Source organism: Dasypus novemcinctus, chromosome 11 (assembly GCF_030445035.2).
Source record: "Dasypus novemcinctus isolate mDasNov1 chromosome 11, mDasNov1.1.hap2, whole genome shotgun sequence".
Classification (NCBI taxonomy): Eukaryota; Metazoa; Chordata; class Mammalia; order Cingulata; family Dasypodidae; genus Dasypus; species Dasypus novemcinctus.
Window position 1 is genome coordinate 56,157,705 of NC_080683.1, and position 24,397 is coordinate 56,182,101.

Consider the following 24,397-nt stretch of genomic DNA (forward strand, 5'->3'; position numbering starts at 1 on the left):
GAGAACATTATTATGTTATATGTATCATAAAAAGCAGAGGAAGAGGCAAAAATACGATGAATTTTTTAAAAATACAGTTCAACTCTATCCTGATTTCTGTAATCAGCTCTGTATTTGCAAATTGCTACTTCATCATGGTAAATTTGCAAATGTATTGGGAAGTTTAAAAAGATCTTTTAACACCTGTTTCAGGGATACCAACCATCTTATAATAGCCCCTCTGCACACTTAGAAAACAAGATTCATTTACCAAGTCTGTTTAAATTTTAAAACATGAATGCATTCAGAGATAATTTTATTTTGCAGAGTAGAAAGAAGCACAAGGGAGCCTCTAAATGTTGGCTCTCATTACACTTCCAATTATTTCAATTATTTCAGATTATGCATAAGGCAATTTCCCCTCTGACAAAATGCTGGATAAAGATATCCATGGGAATCCAAATAGCAGCAGTCTTTGTACATATGGTAAATTATGGTCTTGAGGGGGAAAAAGCTGTAAATTAGGTGATGTAATATGAATCCGGTTTTCTTATGGAAGCACAATTATAATAAAGGCTTGTATAACGAAACCTATTCTCAACTTTGTATTTAAGTGACTCCAAACATCTTATTTAATCAGCTATTCTGCATTATGTCAAAGAGAATTCCAAAAGAACAATATAGTAACCAATATAATAAAACTACACCTACTATGATTCCTGATTTATTTTATGATAATAATCATAGAGAAATCATGGAGAAATGATAATACCAGAGTCACAGAAATCACAAATCTTCTTTTGGGTAAAAGTAGGCTGTTTAGCCCAAGAGCCAATGAACCCTTTCTTAACAGCTTTTGTCCTTCATCTATGGGAGTGGCTCTTTGACAGCCAGGTTTGTCCGGGATGACCCTGGGAGTCAATCACATGGGATGGAGATTTTTTAAAAAACCTAGGAAGGCAATGTGGCTCAAGTGGTTGAGTGCCTGCTTCTCACACAGGAGGTCCCAGGTTTGTCCCAGTGCTGGCACCTCAAAAAAAAAAAACCTGACATAATGGAATTCTCTCTCTCACCATGGAACTAAGACTTTTGGGTGATACTTTTTTTTTGAGAACTTATCATTTTTCCTAAGCTTTTTTTTTTTTTAAATAAAGAACTACAGCTAGTCTTTCTAGAACTGAAAACTAGATTCCCAATTTTCCGAAAATTCCATCTCCTCAATGCAACTGGCTATACTTTGAACCTTAATATTCATCAATGCATGCCTGTCTTTAAAATGACAATACCAACATTTATTTCTTCAGCGTTTTCTATTTACCCTTCCATCCCTTAGAATATGGATTCACATAGTCAACAAGTTTGAAAGTTTTGAGATACCACAAGTGCTATATAATTATATATTAGTAGTACAGTGAAGTGCAATCAGTGTGATGACTTCTTGATTTGTATCCCTGCTTACCTCCTGGCCCTAACTCCCAAATTTAGTCTAACTGCTCTCCAATCCTTTCTTTCCCAGTTAAAAATTGCCAGCATGTTTCGCTTCTTAGGGCTCTGAGGATAAGCCTTAGTCTGGGCCTCCAAATGTGTGGAACATTTTTACTTTACTTGATTTTTTAGAACTCTTTCTATCTAAGTTTTAAACTTTTTATTTTATACAATATATATATTATATATAAATATTATTTATAATTCTCTGTATATAACAATTTACAGAAAAGTGACAAAAATAATAGTGTTCCCATACACTCTCCCCTAGCTTTCCCTAATATTAACATCTTACAAAATTATAGGACAACTACCAAAACATGGATATTAATACTAGTACAATATTATTAACTAAACTACAAATGTCATTCAGATTTCACCAATTTTTCCAGTAATGTCTTTTTTCTGCTCTAGGATCCTATCTAGGATTCCACATGCATTCATTTTTTACCTCCCCTTGGTTTTCTCTAACCTGTGACAATTCTTTAATCTTCCATTGTCTTTCATGACCATGAGACGTTTCAAAAATACTGATTAATATTTTATAGAATGTCCCTCAATTTGGATTTATCTCATATTTTCTCATGATTGAGATTAAGAGGTTATACATTTTGACAAGAATATCAGAGAAATGGCATTGTTTCCTTTCCTTTTCAGTGCATTGTATCAAAGGGTTCTTGGTGTCAATATGTCTCATTACTGGAGACGTTAACTTTGATTGGTTAATGTGTGTGTGGATTTCTCCACTGAAAAGTTACTATATTATATTTTTAGTTAAGTATCTTGTGAGAAGATATTTGAAGACTATGCATATGTCCGATTTGTCCTCAAATTTTCACCCACTGTGGAGATTCACACAATAATTGAAAGAATGTTGAATTCCCATTCTGAGGAACTTGCCACATTCTCTAAAGGAATAGCAAGAATCCCCTGAGTATAGGGGCAATGACTAGTGAAGGAGGATGGTCCATTGACAGACCCTTGATATTGATGACTGTGCTTATGAACCTTTACTCTTAAAATTGAAATTTAGCCTAGTATTACAGGGCGCCTAAGAGTTACCTCTTGAGAGCCTCCTTGCTGCTCAAATGTGGCCTCTCTCTAAGCCAAACTCCCTGGCACCAAAGGATTACTACCAAGTACCAACTAGTAATGCAACTGGAAAAAGACCTTGAGCAAAGGAGGGAAAAGGTAAAGACAAATGAGTTTATTTGGCTAAGAGACTTCACAGTGAGTCGGGAGGTCATACCAGAGGTTATGCTTATGCATGTCCCAGCAGGATCTCATTGACTACCCAAGTACATACTACCCCAAATAGCGGGACTCCTGAGGCCTCTGGAGACATCCAGAAACTATAATCAGGGCAAAGAGCTCAGGAGTTTGGTGCCTTGCCAATGGGCCTGACTTTGGAATTTATGCTCCCCAGTGTGACACACTTGGACTCAACTGTAGTTTCCCTACACATGGCTCTTCTGTCCTTCTCTTTGAACCTATTATTAGTACTAAAGTTGGTAGGTGTACAGCCAAGAGACTTAACTCTTTGGGCTGTCCATGTGCCAGCTGGGCTCTGAATCTCAATGGAGTTGCAACACTGACTCTCCAGTTCATTAGACTCGCGCAGGACAACTAACAAGGAGGTGATGATACAAACCATCATACCGAGGAACCGAGAGAGTCTACAACTGCAAGCAAGACAGTCCCAGCCATCGGTCCTATGGGATCAACGTCCCCTGTCACTTAAAGATGGAGTGGATGTTACCGTCCCAGAATCCTCATGATCAGGGAATGAACTATGTACTAAAGTAGACTTATTGGTATTCTACTATAGACTTATTGTGATTCTAGCAATGGAAGAAATTATATCAGTGATGTGGAGGCAATGGCCACTGGAAGTTCTGAGGGCAGGGAGAGGAAAAAACAGGTATAATATGGGGGCATTTTCAGGACTTGGGAATTGTCTTGAATGACATTGCAATGACAGTTACAGGCCATTAAATATTTTGTCATAACCTATAGAATTGGATGGGAGAGAGAATAAACTACAATGTAAACTATAATCCATGCTTAATGGAAATGCTCCAAAATGTGTCCAAAAATTGCAATCAATGTACCACACTAATGAGGGATGTTGTTAATGTGGAAAAGTGTGGGAGATATGGGAGCAGGGCATGTGGGAATCCCCTATATTTTTATGTAACATATCATGTAACCTAAGTGTCTTTCAAAAGATAAAAATTAAAAAAATTTTTTTACCCACTAATTTTAACATCGATTGATTTTGTCTGCAAAAATTATTACAGTGGCATTTGCTTAGTAGCAATTTTTTATTTTCCTCTTTCCTTGTACATTGAATGAATAATATTATTTTGTAAGGATGAACTGTCTCTTCTCTACCACTCAGGAATTTATTTGTTTATTTATTTATACTAGTATGGATGCACAGACATTTATTTTATACTATGGGTTAAAATCAATTCAATAATCATTTATTTTGTTTTTCAAAGTATTCTAACTTTGGTCACTAGGACCTCCGGCAGGTTGGCTCCTGTGTCATTCTGACAAGCCCCCAATATTTTTTGAGTACTTCCTTACTTTTGGTACCACAAAATATCCTCAGTTCACTTTGTATTTCCCTGTCCCAGCACTGGAATCCATTATTTCTCCAAGGAGGCTGAGTTTCTTTTATCAGAGAATGTTGTTTAGAAGCTAAGGCATATATAAACTAAGATCTGTGTACTCATTGCTACTAGGGTGTCACTGTCTATCAGCAGGCAGAGCTAGAAAATATATGTATAGATAATAACCCACAAATACATATAAACATCTCTATTTTTCCATCAATTTATCTATCTATATAAGATTGCTAGACTAAAAGGTACCTGCATGTGTGGTTTCGTTAGGGATTGTCAAATTTCTCTCCAAAAATGTTTGTGCCAATTTGTATTTCCATCAGCAATGTCTAAGAGTGCCTATTTTCCTGTCTCTTTTTTTTCCAGTCTGACAGGTGAGAATTGGCATCTCAGTGTTGTTTTAATTTTTCTGTGTTACTCTTTATTCATAGGCATACACAAACATGTCACTTGTAGTGTAGTTTTGTTTTGCATTTTCTACAGATTTGAACATTTTTATGCATATTCAAGGGTCATTTCTATCTCTTTTTGTATAGATTGCCTGCTTAGGTCTTTTTGCATTTTCTAGTGGGTTTTTGGTCCTTTGTCAATTTTAAAGAGTTTCTTTATAGATTAGGATATTAGGCCTTTGCTTGTGGTATACATTGTGGATATTTTTTCCCTGATAGTCAGTTGTCCTTTGAGTTTGCTAATGATGTTCTTTTCCTAGTTATTTGACCTGGGAATTTATAATTCACCTATTTAAAGTGTACAATTCAATGGTGTTTAGTATATTCACTGAGTTGTGCAACCATCACCACAATCAACTTTAGAACATTTTCATCACCCCAAATAGAAACTCGTACCCATTAGCAGTCACTCCCCATTTACCATCCCCACTCATGTTCTAGGAAACCACTAATCTTTCTGTCTTTATAGATTTGCCAAATCTGGACATTTCAGATAAATGAAATCATACAATTGTAAAATGGTGCAGCTCTTTTGCAAAATAGTCTGGCAGTTCCTGAAAGGGATTAAACATAGAGTTACTACATGACACAGCAACTCTAGGTATATATCCAAAAGAAATTAAAATACACAAAAACTTATACACAAATGTGCACAGCAACAATATTCATAATAGCTAAAAAGTAGAAACAACTCAAATGTCCATCATCTGATAAATGGATAAACAAAATGTGGGATATCCAATCAACAGAATTCGTTTTTAGCCGTAAAAAAGAATAAAGTAGTAATACATGCCACAATATGGACAGACCCTGAAAACATTATGCTGCATGAAAGAAGCCAGTTACAAAAGATTAACATATTGCCATTATTTTTTAACTCCAAAATTTCAATTTATAATAAATTTTTCCTTTCACACCTAGCAATTGTTTAATGGGAGGATTTATACATTTCCAGGTAGATGGCCTTTCTCGTTTGTTCTTGTTAGTAAGCTATGGTTTTGGCATTAAAGAGTGCCCTTCTTTGTCAAGTTTAATGCTTTGGCTTGAAGCAAAGTTTCAAAATAATAGAAAGTTTTAAAAAAAGTTTTGTCCATAAGCAATTCAAGATTTCTCCAGCACTGACTGACCCAAAGCATTATGGCACTTCTAGAGACAGCAGCTTCAGACCCAGAAAAGGGTGATGAGATGTTTGATATGGCTAAATCAGTGGCAAACATGTAATTTTCTTTTCTTTCCTTTTTTTAAAAGGAGACAGGAAAGTAAATCAGTGGTCACCTCAACATAAGGGGCACGTGATCTACTCTGTGAGCCGTTGAGAAGGGGTAAAGGACAGACAAAGATTTGGTCTTAGACAGGGGTCTCACTATATTAATTTGGTCAATTATGATGAGAAAAAACTTTTTAAAAAATCTGCCATAAGAAAACTTAAAGCTGAAAACCTAACAGCATTTTTTTTGTGGGAGTGGGCACTAACTCCTGGGATCACGCTCCTGGTTTGGCTGGTGCTTTGTGTAGAGCACATTTCAATGAGTTTTCTTCTGGGCTCTGCTGGGCGCTCAGTGAGGCAGACCCATCCCTGTTTCCCTCCTCTCTGCAGAGGGCAATATGTATTAAGCTGAAAAATTATCTTCCAAAAGTGAGAAAGCGATTAGACTGCTGCTTCAGAGCTATGGAATTATTTGGAATGTTTTACAAATGGTTCCTACAACAACAACAAAAACGTATACACTACAACATGCTTTTAAAGCCATTTGCGTTGTGCTCACATTCCTTAAATACTGTTCCCAAAGGTGCTCAGCCCTTAGGCCTGCTGCAACCTGGGAGAGGTAGAGACAGCTTGGTGAAAAAGGCACAGGCCAGGGGTGGATGGATGGGTATAGAGCAAGAGGAGAAAGCAGCTTTCCAGCTAGATCAGCCCTCAGTTTAAAGGACAGTTTCAGGCAGGAGGGCCTCAGGCAGAGTCAGGGTCAAAGGAAGGAGCCGCAGCAGGGCAAGACTGGGGCCCTCTGCATCTCACTCAGGGCAAGCAAAGTCTGGTCCAGGATTCTTTGTATACAGAGGTGCTCCTCTTTATTGCATCTCAGTTTATCTTCTGTGGCCGTTTGGTATTGCTTGTGAATTCCAAAAATAGATATTGGATTATGTTTGTAAACTGGTCCGCTCCTCTGGGCATATTAGATTGGATTGGATTCAAGGGTTTCACTCTTACTTGATTAAATTATGATTAAGGCTTTGATTGGGCCACTTCAGTAGGACATAGAGTGCCTGCCCCCTTGGTGGGCAGGGACTCAGAAAAACAACATGGCAGAGGAGAAAGTTACAGTTTTGACCTGGAGCCCGGGAAGTAAGCACACAGAGAAGCAGCTATGTGAGGAAAAGAAAAGGCTCCATTAGACACGGCAGAGGCCCCAGGAAGAGAAATGAGCCATTTGCCTGACAGTATATAGCTGGCCTTGTGGAGAGAGCAAAGCAGCCGAGCCCGGAGAGAAACGAGCCTGGGAGAAAGACAAGACTTGTTCCAGTCTGTGGTTGAGATTGGAGGAAGCTGAGACCATGGAGCTTTGGGAAGAGGAGGAAGACTGGACCTTCACAGACATCGCTTGCCATCTTGCATCAAAACGTGGCAACAGACCCTGAGGGAGAAAAGTACCTCTTATGGTATCTTCAGTTGGGCTCTATAAGCTTCCATCCCAAGTAAATACCCTTTATAAAAGCCAACAGATATCTGGTATTTTGCATCAGCACCCCTTTGGCTGGCCAATACATCTTCCAAATCATCAATTGTCTTTTCCAGCTTGGCTTCAGATCTCTCAGCAAACTCAGCACGGGTCTCTGCCTCCTTGAATTTTTCCGTAAGGATTTTTATCTCTTCTTTGTCTTCTTTTTTGGAATACATCCCTTCAGCAACACTCATACACTTCAGGTTCTGGTCCATGAGTCCGATCTGCTCATTTGTCTCTCAGCAATGGGACCCTGACAGCTCAGCTCATTCCTTAGCATGTTCCAAGTTCCCTTCAATAATCACCAACTTAGGAGCCACCTCCTCATACTTCGGATCTGCCTCTTCTGCAATGTGTTTAGCTTCTTTGAGTTGGATTTCCTGGAGTTCCATTTTTCTTCATCTCTTAAAGCCCAGTTTTCAGTAATCTTCATAGCTCTCTTGCTCTCATCAGCAGCTTTCTCTACCTCCAACTTGTGCAGGGCAGTGGCCAGGTGCTCCTGAACACCATCCAGCTCCTCTTCAACTAGCTGGATCCAACGGTTCAAGGAGGCCTCTTCGCCCTGCCTATTCCCGGGTCTGCCCTTCTCCCTCCACTTCCCGCTGGAGGTGCCTGCCTCTCTCCTTGGTATCATCAGTCTGCTACTGTAGAACCTGGATCTTGCACTTCACCGCCTTGATGGTAGTGATTCTAGCGGTGGTGCCCACCCAACAACAGCTTGCACTCCAGTTCCTGCCTCCTCCACTCCACCTTGCAGCCACTTCTCACCCTTACTTTCACCTACTCTGCCCTGAAATCCCCATTCCCATTTAACGTTATGACTGACAGGTTTAGATGTACATCCATCATAATATTTTATAACCATGAGATTAAAAAAAAAACATTTCTTATGTTTCTTTCTCCTTAAGAGTCATATATTGGTATTTAGGAAGGTCTGCTATTTTTTTCTAGTGACTACTATTGTACTTCTACTTTTCAATGCCCTTTGTCTCCTGATTTCTTATTTAACCTTTCAGTGTGGTTCATCAGGTGGTTTTGTTTGTGATTTTGGGGTTTTGTTTATTTGTTTGTTGATATCCTTTATCACTCACCTATTGCCTATACAATAATTGTGTTTCATAAAATATTTTCATCTTTCCCTATCCCTTCTTCTCCCATTCTTTTTAAGCAGCATTATTTCAAATGATCACAATTCATAACATCTACACTTTAGTCTTCTACCGTCACCCCTATCTATGTTTTAGTTCTATGTTACATATATATATATACTTTTAATACCCTTCATAAGCCTGTGGCTGAAATTTTCCCAGTCATTGCTTGGGAATTCTCTAGTATAAGGGTTGGCATACTTCTGTAAAAGACCAGATAGTAAATGTTTTAGACTTTGTGGGCCAGCTATTTCCTATTCCATTACTCAACTCTGCCATTTTAACAGACAATATGTTCCAATAAAACTTTATTTACAAAAATAGGCATTAGACCAAATTTGGCTCAGAGGTCACAGTTTGTCAACCCCCATTCAAGAAGGGCTGACAGGTGAAAGATTCCCTAAGTTTTTTTGTATGTTGAAAACTGTTTTATGGTAGCCATAATACTGGGACAGTTTGTCTAACTAAATAATTTTTTATTCACCCTGTCTTTCATTGAGTTTTCAGTTTGTTTTAATGTAGCTTCATTGTTGTCTTGCTTTGCCTGATTATAGTCTAATTATTTTGCCTTCGTAAGTTTTTTGATCTTTTTACCTAGAGGCCTTGAGGATTTTAGCATTGTCTTTGAAATCTAATAGTTTTACTAGCACTTGTCTCAAAGTTTACTGTTCTGGGTTAATTTTACCAGATATCCTGCAAAACTCTGCAGAGTGAGGTTTCAGATCTTTTTAAAATTTCTGGAATATTTTCTTAAATTGTAATTTTAAATATTATTGTAATTTATATATAAATAAATTATAATTTTAAATATTCTGAATGACTGCTTTATTTTTCTTTCATGGGGCTATGATAATAAAATATGTATATATATTTTATATTTATATATTTTTTATATTTTATATCTTTCTAGTACCTTCACTTTCACCTTTTTACTTCTTTATGTCATTTTTATTCTCTCTTGGTTAATTTCCTATCTTTCTCCAAGCTCCTTAATCAATTTTCATCAGTGTCTATTTTCACATTGGCAGTTTCTAATATACTCTTCATTTCTAAGCTAACTTTGTTTGTTTTCTCTCATTTCTTTACTGAGTTCAGTCAACTGCCTTTGTATTTATCCTGATTTTTTTTTCCAATTTTGCATTTCTGATCCAGGGTGGCTTTTCATATCCTCAAATGCTTGGCTGAGTGTATTTAATTCTGTGCAGAATGTGAAATTACAGTTTTCTTTTACCTCATGGTTGTTTTATGGGAGAGGATTTTCCTCAAATAATGTGTATTAGAATTTTCATTTTCTGGTTTTCTGTAAAATTTTTCTGTGTGAGGCAGGTTAGGACACAAAAATGAGGACAAGACAAGCCACAACATGGCCAAAAGACAACATGGCGTAGAGACCCTGCTGAGACCTTGACCTTGACCTTGAGGTCACAGTTGGGACTCTTCCAAGGCCAAGTGGAGGCCCTGGATATTCCAAACAGGCATCACCACTGGCCCTCACCATTGGTGGGGTAACTAATTACAGCTGGGGCCCCTCCCCTAGCATTAGCAAGGGGAGGAATAATTAATAGCTTAAAAGGTTACCACACAAGGCAAATCTTACTCATATCAAGAGAGCCTACACAATGGGAGAAAATATTTGGTAACCATATATCTGATAGGAGACTTATATCCAGGATATATAAAGAACTCCTATATCTTGAAAATAAAAAGACAAACAACCCATTTAAAAAATGGGAAAAAGATTTAAACAGACACTTCTCCAAAGAAGAAATACAAATGGCTAAAAAGCACATGAAAAAATGCTCCAAATCTCTAGCTATTAGGGAAATGCAAATCAAAACTACAATGAGATACCATCTTACTCCCATAAGATTGGCAGCTATGAAAAAAATAGAAGACTACAAATGCTGGAGAGGATGCAGAGGAATGGGAATACTCATCCACTGCTGGTGGGAATGCAGAAGGATCCAGTCATTCTGGAGGACAGTTTGGCAGTTTCTAAAAAAACTAGCTATAGATTTGCCATATGACCCAGCAATTCCACTGCTGGGTATATACCCAGTAGAACTGAAAACAAGGACACAAACCGATATATGCACACCAATGTTTTAAAGCATTTTTCACTATCGCCAGAAGTTGGAATCAACCCAAATGCCCATCAACAGATGAATGGATAAATAAAATGTGGTATATACATACAATGGAATACTACTCAGCTTTAAGAATGAATACACTACAAACACATGTGATAACATGGATGAATCTTGAGAACCTTATGTTGAGTGAAGCAACCCAGGCATTGAGGAAAAATACTACATGACCTTAATGATATGAAATAAGTAAACTAAGTGGCCTCAGAGAGCTAGAGACTGGATGATAGGCTTAAAGGAAATTGGAGGGTAGAGGAAGGATGTAAGCTGACACCTACATGGGTGAAATCTATGATAAGCTGGAGGTAAGTATTTGTACAAGGAAGGGATAAAATGGGGGCATAGGGTTACCTTTGGGTGGGGCTATGCAGGCTTGATGGGGACTAGGGATGGGAGGATGGGTAATATTGCCCAAGAAATTGGGGGAAGCGTGGGGGAACATATGAACCTAGGAGATTTTCAGATATTTGGTTGAGAGTATAATGCTGAGAAAACTTTTTCAAAAATATAATAAGGAAGGTTTCCTGTTTAAGATGCTTAAAGAGGATAATCTGACACAGGACAGGCTTCTAGGGAGTGTGTGAGTGCTCATTTTGTCAGTGGGTTATATCACTGAATAGAGACCCATATAATGAGAGTTAAGGTATACCCACATCCTGGGGAGGACTCTCAAATAGAGGGAATTGTATCTCCCGAGAGAAATGGTGACTCTCAATGCGTTAGGGCAGTCGAGCATGTCAAGCCCTCAACATTGTTGCAAGTATCTCTGAATATAGCTCTTCAAGCAATGAAGATTGACTGTCACTGTGGGCCCTGAGGGGAGGGGGAAAGAGGTATTGAATAGATGGAATCAATGTAACTGTATGGGCAAGTATTCCACAAGATTATGCAAGGATGGATATAAGACATGTTAAATTACACCAAAAATATATAGGGGCTGATAGGCTAAAATGTAAATCATAATGTAAAACATAAGATAACTAAAAGTTTAGAAAATTGTATAGTCTAAAATATAAACCACAATGTAAACCCAAATGTTACCTTGTTTGAAAGCTATTGTCTCAATATCTGTACCTATGTAAAAAGATTATTGCTGTGGAAGGGAAAAGGGTTTTATGTTGGCTATGTGGGAGTACTGTATATTGTATATATGAATTACTGTGATCTAAAACTTTTGTGAAGACAAGCTTAATAATTAGGGAAAAAAAAAAGAAAAAGAAAGGACGTAGACACTGAGGAAAAGATGGAAGAAGTTGCCTTGCCAATTTGCCTAGGCCAACTTATTGCAGTGATGGAAGGCAAAACATCAAAAACAAAGCTCTTGCATTTTTAAAATTTTTGATACCCCAATTTATTTTTACCTTAAGTTTTCTAAATTAATATATATTCTATATCTAATCTTTAAACTCATCACTATATTCCATTTTACTATTAATGGAACCTGGCAATATATTGGGCTTCATTTTTCAAGAAGTTTTGGATCACAGAGAGGTTCAACAATGGCAGGGGAGGAATACTGGTGTGGGATGTTATTGACAGGCGACACATGGTTGGCAGGGAGTTCTCCAGGGCTTATATCTAGGGTACATAAAAATGTTTGGATATTTTCATAGTGGTTACAATTAAAAACAGCAACTGAGGAAGTACTGAGTTCCTAGCCAGGGGAGCTCTATCACATTCCCTAAAGGAACAGCAACAATCCCCCAAGTGCAATGGCAAAGACCAAAGAAGAAGGAAGGTCCAACAATGAGCCCTTGATACTAATGACTATGCTTGTAAGCCTGTGCACCTGAAATAAGAACAAGGCATAGAGCTGCAGGGTGCTAAGAGTTACCTCCTGAGAGCCTCCATGTTGCTCAAATGTGGCCAGTCTCAAAGCCAAAATCAGCATGTACAAGCATTGCCTTCCTCCCAGCGTGGGACATGACTTCTGGGGATGAGCCTCCCTGGCACCAAGGGATTACTACCTTGTACCAGCTGATAATGTAACTAGAAAATGATCTTGAATAAAAGGGTCAACTCGGACCAGCAGAATATCTCAGTCTACATATAATACCAGGAGTTAACAATGCTTTTTGACCTGAATAAAAGGGGGAAATGGAAAGGACAAATGAGTCTATATGGCTATGAGTCTCCAAAAATAGCTGGGAGGTTATCAGAGGGGTTGCCCTTATGCACACCTGAGCAGAGTCCCAGAGACAGATAAAGTAGATACAACCCCAGGTATTGGTTCTTCTGAGGGCTACAGAGACCCACAGGTTCTATGGTCATGGCAGATGGAGTTCAGTGCCATGTCAGTTGGCCCTACTTTGGAGTTTGTGTTCCTGAGTGTGTTGGAGCTGGACTCAGATGTGATCTCTGTCCACAAGCCTCTCCTGTTACTTTTACCAGATCTGTAGTTGGCGCTAGGGTTTAGTGTATACCCAGGGGACCTGAATCTTTGGACTGACCACGTGATAGCCAGGTCCTGAGCTTCAACAGACTTGCAACTCCTACTCTCTGGTTTATTGGACTTACCCCACTCAGCTAACATGGAGATGAAGAAGGTCAACCACCACACCAGGGAGCCAAGAGTGCTTACAACTGAAAGCAGGAGAATTGCATCCAGCATCCATGTGGAATCTAAGCCCCCTCTTGATATAGATGTGGAGTGGACACAACCATTTCAAGGTCCACAGGATGGAGGAATAGAGTATGGATTAGAGTGGACTTACTGATAGTCTATTCATAAACTATTGTGATTAGTAATTGAAAAAAATGTGGCATTGGTGTGGAGAAAGTGGCCATGGAGGCTGCTGGGGGTAGAGAGTGGGAGGAAGAGATGTGATGTGGGGGCGTTTTCGGGACTTGGAGTTGTCCTGGGTGGTGCGGCGGGGACAGTTACTGGACATTGTATGTCCTCCCATGGCCCACTGGGTGGACTGTGGGAGAGTGTGGGCTATGGTGTGGACCATTGACCATCAGGTGCAGTAGTGCTCAGAGATGTATTCACCAAGTGCAATGAATGTCTCATGATGATGGGGGAGGTTGTTATGGGGGAAGGAGTGGGGTGAAGAGGGTGCGGGGTATATGGGGACCTCATTTTTTTTTAATGTAACATTAAAAAAATAAAGAAGACAAAAAAAAAAAGAACAGCTTAAGGGAAAAGCAGGGCTCAGACTGGCTATTGCCAAGAATGCAGCAATATGAGGAAATAGGAAGGAAAAACTTTCAATTTTATATTTCTAGAGTTAAACTTAGGGCTATGTCTTCTGCCTTTGATTCATTTTTTTTTTAAAGACTTATTGTTTATTTATCCCACCCCCACCCCCACCCCACCATACCCCCTGATGTCTGCTCTCTGTGTCCATGCACTGTGTGTTCGTTCTTCTGTGTCTGCTTGTATTCTCATTTAGGCAGCTCCAGGAACTGATTCTGGGACATTTCAGAGTGGGATACCTTTATAATAACCAGTAGATTTCTGGTGTTTTGCATCAGCACCCCTTTGGCTGACTAATACAGAATTCTAAGCTGTCTCTACCATTGTTGAATGTAATTTACTTTTCATACAACCTAAAAGTAAAAGGAAAGCCACAATCCATTTATCTCTAGAAATCACTGTAAATGTGTGACCTGAATAGCTAACAATGTTTGGCAAACAACTAAAATTTTGAGATGTTAAATACTATTACGATTTAAGATTTTTCATCCACAAACATGTACATCCCCCCAATCCTGAACAGATTTGACTTCAAAGACAGAAAGTATTAGTAAAATGTGATATCAAATTAAGTATAAAATTGCCTTTATTATTTGCATGTTTTCACAACAGGAAGGGTAGCTGTTACTCTCCTTCTATAGATATAAAACCAAGGTTAAGATATAGACAGCCAAAGATGGTATTAAAAGTCCTTGCCTTCAGGACTTCCAGGAAGATGGCAGGGACTTCTGGGAAGATAGCAGACTAGAAAGACATGGACTCTCTTCTCCTCCAGAAAAATAGCGAGAGGACAGGCTGAAACAGCCTGGAAGAAGATCTTCTAGGGTTTAGGACACCAGGTGAAGGCTGGATACCGCCCAGAGGAGAGAGAACAACAAAGCAAGGTTGTGAGTTGAAACCAGTGGCTGCTGCTGCTGTCAACCTCCCCCACACTAAAGAGACTTTAGAATACTCAGGCCTTTGGGCCAGTAACTAAAGACAAAAGGGGCTCCAGGAATCCACCACTCCAGGAAAGGCGCTAAAGAGATAGGATACTTCCAATCTCCTTTCATACTTACCAGACTGATTGTTGAGGACACAAAGGGGAATAGAGATATTTCCTACCCAAGGAAAGGGAGGGGGCTGCCAGGCAAGGTTGGAGAACTATCTCTGAGAAAGTTTGAAATATAAGGCTTTTAGCCTCCATGCAGGAACCTCTATCACATTGATCTGTCTGTGCTGCAATAAACACACTCTTATCAGGCACTGAACTAAGAGGGCTGCCAAAAAGCACCATCTGCTGGAAGATCAAGGATGTGCAGGAGAGAAAATTAAAAATAAAGGAGGTTTTTCCTGACCTTTATACCCTTCCTCCCCAAGGCCCAAGGAAGTGGGTCTGTAACCAATTACTGGGTCTAGAGCCCAGTTTTGAGCAACTAGCAGGGACAATCCTAATGATCCAGGTCAAACCAAGAATCAAAAAGCAGGAGTATTACACAGCCTGCTGCCACTAAATCCCTACAAAAGTGGAAGAAATTGAGCATCTGAGTAAACTACATCCTAATCAGATGTCTAGACATCAGTAAAAGCTGTACTAAGAAAATGGAAAACATGGCCCAAGAAAGGAGTATATATAAACCCCAAAATAGAGACAGGATTTCTCCAAAATCAAATTAATGAGTAGAAAGATAATACGGCTAAAGAGAAAAACAACATCAAGAAGGTATTAAGTGAGCACAAAGAAGAATCTGAAATCCTGAATAGGAAAGCAACAGAGCTCATGGGAATGAAAGATACAATAGGTGAGCTCAAAAACACATTAGAGGCATACAACAGCAGATTTGAAATTACAGAAGAAAGAATAAGTGATACTGAAGGAAGAGTCGAAATTGAAGAGAGAAAAGAATGGGAAAAACTGAGCATGGGTTCAGAGAACTGAATGACAACACAAAATGCAACAACATATGTGTCATGGTAGTTCCAGAAGAAGAGAAGGGAAAGGGAAAGAAAGAATACCTTAAGAAATAATAGAAGAAAATTTCCCAACTCTCACAAAAGAAATGAACTTACATGTCCAAGAAGCACATCATACACCAATCAGAATAAATGCAAACAGACCTACTCCAAGACACATACTACTCAGAATGTCAAATGTCAAAGATAAAAAGAAAATTCTAAGAGAAGCAAACCATTTCATACAAGGGAGGCCCAGTAAGACTTAGCATGGATTTCTTATCAGAAACCAGGGAAGCAAGAAGACAGGGTACAAGACAATTAATATTGTGAAAGAGAAAAGCTGCCAGCCAAGAATTCTTTATCCAGCAAAACTGTCCTTCAAATATGAAGGTGATTATAAATAATCAAAAAAACAAAAACAAAAAACAAAACAAAAAAACAGAAAGAATCCACCTTTGTAGGAAATATTAAAGGAAGCTTTAGAGCCTGAAGGAAAAAAACAAGAAAAAGAGGCCTGGAGGAGAGTATAGAAGAAAGAATAGCAGAAAGGATAATCAAAAGAATAAAAAGACAGATGAAAATATGAAAATGAAAACCAAAAAAGAAAGTAGTGGAAATAAACAATGCATTTACAATAATATCATTGAATGTGAATGGATAAAACTCTCCAATCAAAAGATATAGGCTGACAGAATGGATTAAAAAACATGAGCCATCTATATGCTGCTTACAAGAGACTCACCTTAGACCCAGGGATACAAACTGGCTGAAAGTGAAAGGTTGGAAAAAGGTACTCCACACAAATAGAAATAAAAAAATACCAGGGGTAGCTATACTAATATCGGACAAAACAGGCTTTAAATCCAAAAAAGTTATAAGAGATACTGAAGACCATTATATACTAATAAAAGGGACAATCCACCAGGGATATATAGCAGTCAAAAATATAATATCTATGCACCTCACCAGGGTGCCCTAAAATACATGAGACATACTCTGGCAGAACTAAAGGGAGAAACAGACATCTCTACAATAATCATTGGAGATTTCAACACACTACTCACATCATTAGATAGAAAAATGACTTAGAAGATCAACAAGGAAACAGAAACTTGAACAATATGGTAAATGAGTTAGACCTGACAAGCATATACAGAGTGCTGAATCCAAACACAGTGGGTTATACATTCTTCTCAAGTGCCCATGGATCTTTCTCCAGGGCAGATCACATGGTAGGGCACAATGCAGCTCTCAATAAATATAAAAGATTGAAATTATACAATGCACCTTCTCAGATCATAATGGAAATAAAACTAGAAATCAATAATAGACAGGAAAAAGGTAAATTTGCAAATGAGTGGGGGCTAAACAACACACTCCTAAATAATCAGTGGGTCAAAGAAGAAATTGCAAGTGAAATCCATTAATATATTGAGACAAATGAAAACAAGAACACAACTTATCAAAACTTATGGGATACAGCAAAGACAGTCTTGAGAGGGAAATTTATAGCCCTAAACACCAATATTAAAAAAGAAGAAATAGCTAAATGCAAAGATTTAACTGAACAACTAGAGAAACTAGAAAAAGAACAGAAAACTAGTCCCAAAGCAAGTGCAAGGAAAGAAATAATAAAGATTAGAGCAGAAATAAATGAAATTGAGAACAACAGCAACAAAAAAGAGAAAAATCAACAAAACAAAAAGCTGGTTCTTTGAGAAGATCAATAACATGAACAAACCCCTAGCTAGATTAACAAACAAAAAAGAGAGAAGATGCAAATAAAAACCATTATAAATGAAAGGGGGGAAGTTACGACTGACCCCACAGAAATAAAAAGGGTCATAAGAGGATATTAAGAGAAACTGTATGCCAACAAATTAGGCAACCCAGACGAAATGGACAAATTCCTACTCATGCACAAACAACCTACACTGAAAGTATGCAAGAAATAGAAGAAATTAACAAGAACTTAACAAACCAATCTCATTTAAAGAGATTGAATTGGTCATCAAAAATCTCTATAATAATCGGATTGGTTAGGGGAAAACTACTTTGTTTAGTAGTAATATTTTGACAATGTTCTTTAATCACTAGTTAAAAAGGTTTAAAAACAATGCAAGTTATTGGTGGTAGGGTGAGATGTTATATATGTTTGATGTTATATGTTTGTTTTGTAAGTTCACAACTATTACACACTTATTGTTTATGTATGTTTATGTATGAGTGATATATTTCAACAAAAAAAAGTAAAAAAAAAAATCTCCCAGCAAAGAAAAGTCCAGGATTAGATGGCTTCACAGGTGAATTCTACCAAGCATTTCAAAAAGAATTAACACTAATCCTGTTTAAACTCTTCCAAAAATTTGAAGAGGAGGAAAAATTACCAAACACATTTTAAGAAGCCAACATCACCCTAATATCAAAGCCAGATAAAGACACTATAAGAAAACAAAATTACAGACCAATGTCTCTAAAATTGTTGCAAAAATTGTCAACAAAACATTTGCAAATTGAACCCAACAGCATATCAAAAGAGTTATGGCCAAGTTGGATTTATTCCTGGCATACAAAGTTGGTCCAACATAAGAAAATCAATCAACATAATATACCACATTAACAAATTAAAGGAAAAAAATACAATAATCTCAATCAATGCAGTGAAGGCATTCAACAAAATCCAGCACCCTTTTTTTTAAAAAAGAAAACATGAAAAGATAGGAATAGAAGGAAAATCCCTGAACATGATAAAATGCATATTAAAAAAAAACCCACAGCGAACATCATACTCAATGAGGAAAGGTCTAAGATCATGAATAAGACAATGTCATTAATGTTATTCAACATTGTACTAGAAGTTCTAGCTAGGGTAATTAGACAAGAAAAAAAAAATTAAAGAAATCCAAATAGGAAAAGAGCAAGTAACTGTCACTACTTGTGGATGACATGATCCTATATTTAGAAAATTCTGAAATGTCTACAACAAAGCTACTTGAGCTAATAAATGAGTTAAGTAAAGTGGCAGGATACAAGATCAACAAGCAAAAACCAGTAATGTTTTTGTACACTAGTACTGAACAATCTGAGGAGGAAATTAGGGGAAAATTCTATTTATAATAGCAACAAAAAGACTCAAATACCTAGGAATCAATTTAACCAAAGAAGTACAGAAATTATATGCAGAAAACCACAAAACAATGCTAACAGAAATCAATGAAGACCTAAACAAATAGAAAGACATTCCATGTTCATGAATTGGAAGAATAAATATTGTGATGATATCAATCAAAGTGATCTACAGAGTCAATGCAATACCAACCAACAGCCTAGTTTCTAGAAATAGAAAAGACAATTACCAAGTTCATCTGGAAGGGAAAGTGCACCTGAATAGCCAAAAGCATTCTGAAAAAGAAGAGTGACATGGGAGGAATTCCACTGCCTGACCTTGAAACATATTACAAAGCTACAGTGGTTAAAACAGCATGCTACTGGTATAAAGACAGACACATCAATCAGTGGAATAGAATTGTGAGTCCAGAAATAAACCCTCACCTATATGGTCAAGTGGTTTTGGATAAACCTACCAAGTCCATGTTAATGGGACAAAGCAGTCTTTTCAACAAACGGTGTTGAGAGAACTGAATATCTATAACCAGAAGATTGAAAGAGGACCTCTATCTCACTCTCTATACAAGAATCAATTCAAAATGGATCAAACACCGAAATATAAAAGCCAGGACCATAAAACTACTAGAAGAAAATGTAGGGAAACCCTTAAAGTCCTTGCAGATGGTGGTTTCTTGGACCTTACACCCAAAGTATGTGCAACAAAAGGAAAAATAGATAAATGAAACCTCTTCAAAATTAAAAACTTTTTGCACCTCACAGGATTTTGTTAAAAGGGTGAAAAGACAGCTGACTCAATGGGAGAAAATATTTGGAAATCACATGTCTAATAAATGTTTAATGTCCATGGTATTGAAAGAGATGTTAAAACTCAACAATAAAAAGACAAATGAACAAATTAAAAATTGTGCAAAAGACTTGAATAGACATTTGTCCAAAGATAAAAAAAATAGCAAAAAAACACAAAAAAATTCTGAACATCACTCAATACTAGGGAAATCCAAATCATCAAAACTAAAATGAGATATCATTTCACACCTATCAGAATGGCCACTATTAAAAAGAGAATTTCAAGTGTTAGAGAGGACGTGGAGAGATAGGAACATGTATTTACTGTTGGTGGCAATGTGGAATGGTACAGCCACTGTGGTGGACTGTTTGGCAGTTACTAAAGAGGTTGCGTATAGATTTGCCACATGAACCTGCAATACCACTACTGGGTATACAACCAGAAGAACTGAAAGCAGTGACACAAATAGATACCTGCACACCTATGTTTATCGTGGCGTTATTCACAATTGCCAAAAGATGGAAACAACCCAGGTGTCCATCAACCGATGAATGGATTAAAAAACTGGGGTGTATTCACACAATGGAATATTATGCAGCTGTAAGAGGAAATAAAGTCATAAAGCATGGATATTGTGTTGAGCAAAGCAAACCAGATGCAAAAGGACAAAAACTGTATGACTGTGTTACTATGAGCCAAATACATTGTATATCATATTTTGTGATTCCATTTATATAAAATGTAAATATAAATCAACTTATAAAGGAAAAAAACATCCTTGCTTTGAAATCTTCAAATACATGGTAATGATAAAACATAAAATGAGAAAGTGTATAACCATAGCTACACTGAAAACACAAGGTACACACAGCTATGGACCAGAAGCACAAAGTGAAGAAGTGGAGCTGCAGTAATGTGCCTGCTGGGGCTGAAGCCAAGGGAGACTCTGCGGGGAGAGGGAGCCTGGACCCAGGCTTACTGGCAAGTATTTATGAAAGGAGACCAAAGAAAGCTGCTGTTGACAACTGCTAGTGGCTTTGATTTATAAATCAAAGGGAAGATACAGAGTTAAATTCCAGATAGAAAAAGAGCCAAGCTGTCTACTGGCTTAGTGAGCAATCCGTGGAAAGCCCAGCTATCACCACAAAGAGCCACTATTGTAGACTGTGTGCTGGACAAGTGGCCCAGGGAGGCAGTTGCATAGCCACCAAGAGAGTGGGGCAAGTAGTGGGGAGAGTAGGGAAAAGAAAAGAGAACTTAATCAAACAAGGCAAGCTTGTAAACGAAAATCCCAAAACATAAGAAATCAAACCATAAATGAGACAGCCACAAAATTTAGAACTGGGAGATTAAAAAGCTCCAGGCAAAAATTAAAAACAATATAACCAACTACAGACTTAAAAACAGGTATTTTTGAGATCCTCAAAAAGATAAAAAATTGGCATATTGAAAATGTAGCCATAGAATGAAACTCAATAGTGATCATAAAATCAGAATAAGTGAATCAGAAGATCTAGTACTAAGGAATTTATCCTGAGTGCTGAGGATTCAGGATAAATTCCCGAGAGACAGAAAACAAAACAAACCCATGAAAAAACAGTTAAGAGATAAGGAAACTAGACAGAGGCTCTAATATATAAAAGGAGGTCAGAAGATGGAAATCAGGGAAATAATGGAATTATAATATATAATGTCCAACAATTTTCCAAAACTAATTAAAAAGAGGAGTCCTCAGAGTATTCACAGAATATTAAGTAGACTAAACTAAAAACACCCACACCTATGATCTCATTGTAAAACTACCGTGCATCAGGCACAAAGATAAAATTTTACACACCAGCAGGGAAAAAAATATAGGAGGAAGATTATGTTCAAAGAAACAGTAAATCATTTTACAACAGCTTATTTAATCAACAGATATAAATAGTAGATGACAATGAGTGATAGATCTTCAAACTACTACAAAAGGGATACAGAATTCTATGCCAAACCTCATTCAAAACTGTGGACAAAATGGAGACATTTTCAGGCATACAAATACTAAGAGAGTTTACCATTCACAGATCATCAGTGAAAGGAAAACCTAAGGATGTGGCATGAAGAAACAAAAACAAAAACTATGACAATTGATATGCTACAATAAGTAATATTAAAGTATTTAAAATTAATAACCAATTTATAATTTTTAAGTGAAACAAACAAAAACAGAAGATTATAGTTATGGAGGCAATGTGGGGTGACAGGAAGGAGCACTTACAATGTAGTCATGGTAGGTCCTTATTTGTTTGAGAAAAAGTAAAGACACTGAATAATTTTATCTTTTTTAGAGGGTTTTAGGTATTTTAAAAATTTAAGGATAATGAACAGAAGAGGAATACTGTAAGCTATCAGCTCCAAATCAGCAGAGAAATTTTTAAAGGGGAAAAAATGATGAAAAAACTAAAGACAATAGAGGGCAAGAAATAAGAAATAAAAAAAGGAAAGATAAAGTACATCAATCTAAAAACTACATACAGAGAACCAGCAAGATGACAGTGCAGTAAGGAGCTCCTAGAGTCAGCTCCTGCTACAGGGAAGTTAGTATACACCCAGAGCTCTCTGGAGTTAGCTGAAGCACCTGTTTGGGGGCTCCAGGAGGCCAGAAAAGCATCCCACAACATCCTTGAAGGAATGGAAGGAGGAGATTGCCCACCTGCAGAGAAGATTCGCAAGTAGAGCACTCCATGCCACAGAGGCCAGTGCCCATCCTCCACTGGAGGCACAAACCACCTTGGGAGCTGTTTCATGGCTGGAATTGAAAGCTCCACTTCCCAAAAACAGAGGAGGAAGAGGTGGTTGGGAACCAATTTCAGCTACTGAGGAGTAAATTCAGTGGGCTAAAGTATAATCCTGAGAACAGCTAAAGTTTGACCCTGTCCAAATCAGAAAGAGGCCAGTAGCTGCCATCTTAACTCCGCACCTGGCATGAGGGGAAGCAGGCAGACTGAGAATGACAGTGCTGGTGGGGACTGGCTTCTTTCCATCCAGATCAGATTGCAGCTCCAGCCTAGGCCCAAGTGCCACCTCCAGCAGGGAGGAAGCTGCAGGTACCTGTGCCAGCATCTCTGGGAAATTACCAGCCATGCTGCGGAGGCTGGTGATTATCCTACTCTGGCAGCATGAGCCGCCCCAGGAGCTATTCTGTGGCTGGAATTGGAAGCACCCTTTTCCAAAAACAGGGGAGGAAGAAACAGTTGGCCACTGATTTTGGCTATTGATTGGTAGACTCAACTGGCTAAGATATAACCCTGGGAACAGCTGGGGTATGGATCAGCCCAAGTCAGAAAGAGGCTGGTGGCCGCCATTTTTACTCTGCCCCCAGCCTAAGGGGAAGCCAGGGTGACAGAAAATCTCTGTGATGATAGGAATCAGTTTCTTTCACCCAGATTGGCCTGCAGCCCTAGCCTAGGCTTCAGCCCCACCTCTGGCAGGGAGGAGGATGGCAGGCCCTGCACCAACCTATCCAGGTAACTGCAGTTAACTTTGGCTGGCACAGATTGAATATCAGAAGTCCACTAGGACAACTGAGGTCTTCTTGGACCCATACTGCATAGACTACTGCCCACACCTGCAATTCCATCCCTGCCACAGGCAGGGGAGAAAGGGGCATGATGCTTCATCAGTCTCTCTAGGCAACTACAGTCTAGACCTTTAAGACTTGGATAATTCCACACATCTGTAACTCTGTCATTACTCTCCTAGCAAAGGAGAAAGTTGGAAGAAGTTTCATTTTTCCCTAGTGCAATGAGGGTAGCTGGAGCCTTCACACCTTACAGCACAAAGTACATGCTTGGCTTCTACTGCACAACCAGCAAGGGAGAAAGGGCAAGAAGCCCTTAACTAAAGAGAAAAACCGCACCAGAATAAATACTCTAGTAAGCCAGATGCCAAGACATCAACAAAAAAGTACAATCCACACCAAGAAACAGGAAGCTATGGCCCAGTTAAAGGAACAAGATAAGCCTTCAGATTACATAAAGGAGTTGAGACAACTAATCATAGATGTTCAAACAAATCTCCTTAATAAATTCAGTGAGATGGCTAAAGAGATTAAGAATATTAAGAAGATACTGGATGAGCAAAAAGAAGAATTTGAAAGCATACATAGAAAAATAGCAGATCTTATGGGAATGAAAGGTGCAATAAATGAAATGTTTAAAAATTGGAATCATATAATAGCAGATTTGAGAAGGCAGAAGAAAGGATTGGTGAATTTGAAGAAATGGCCTCTGAAAGTGAAAATAAAAAAGAACAGATGAAAAAAAGAATGGAAAAAAACGAACAAGGTGCCAGGGAACTAAATGACAGCAAAAGACTTACAAACATACGTGTCATGGGTGTCCCAGAAAAAGAGAAAATAAAAGGGGCAGAAGGAATATTTGAAGAAATAATGGTAGAAAATTTCCCAACCCTACTGAAGAACATAGATATCCATGTAGCACAATGTACTCCCATCAGAAAAAATCTGAATAAACCAACTCCGAGACACATACTCATCAGAATGTCAAATGCCAAAGACAAAGAGAGAATTTTGAGAACAGCAAGAGAAAGCAATGCATAACATATAAGAGATAACCAATAAGATTAAGTGCTGATTTCTCACCAGAGAACATGGAGGCAAGAAGACAGTGGTCTGACATATTTAAGATACTACAAAAGAAAAACTTTCAGCCAAGAATCTTATATCCAGCAATATATATCCTCAAAAAATGAGGGCAAAATTAGAATATTCACAGATAAACAGAAACTG

At 38.1% G+C, this 24,397-nt stretch overlaps 1 protein-coding gene and 1 pseudogene across 1 annotated transcript in view; both read right to left on the minus strand.

Moving 5' to 3' along the window:
* UBE3D (ubiquitin protein ligase E3D) overlaps positions 1-24,397 on the minus strand; it is a 188,386-nt gene that overhangs the window by 34,635 nt on the left and 129,354 nt on the right. The gene's annotated exons all lie outside the window — the stretch shown is intronic.
* On the minus strand, positions 7,197-22,731 carry LOC139440055 (tropomyosin alpha-3 chain pseudogene; annotated as a pseudogene).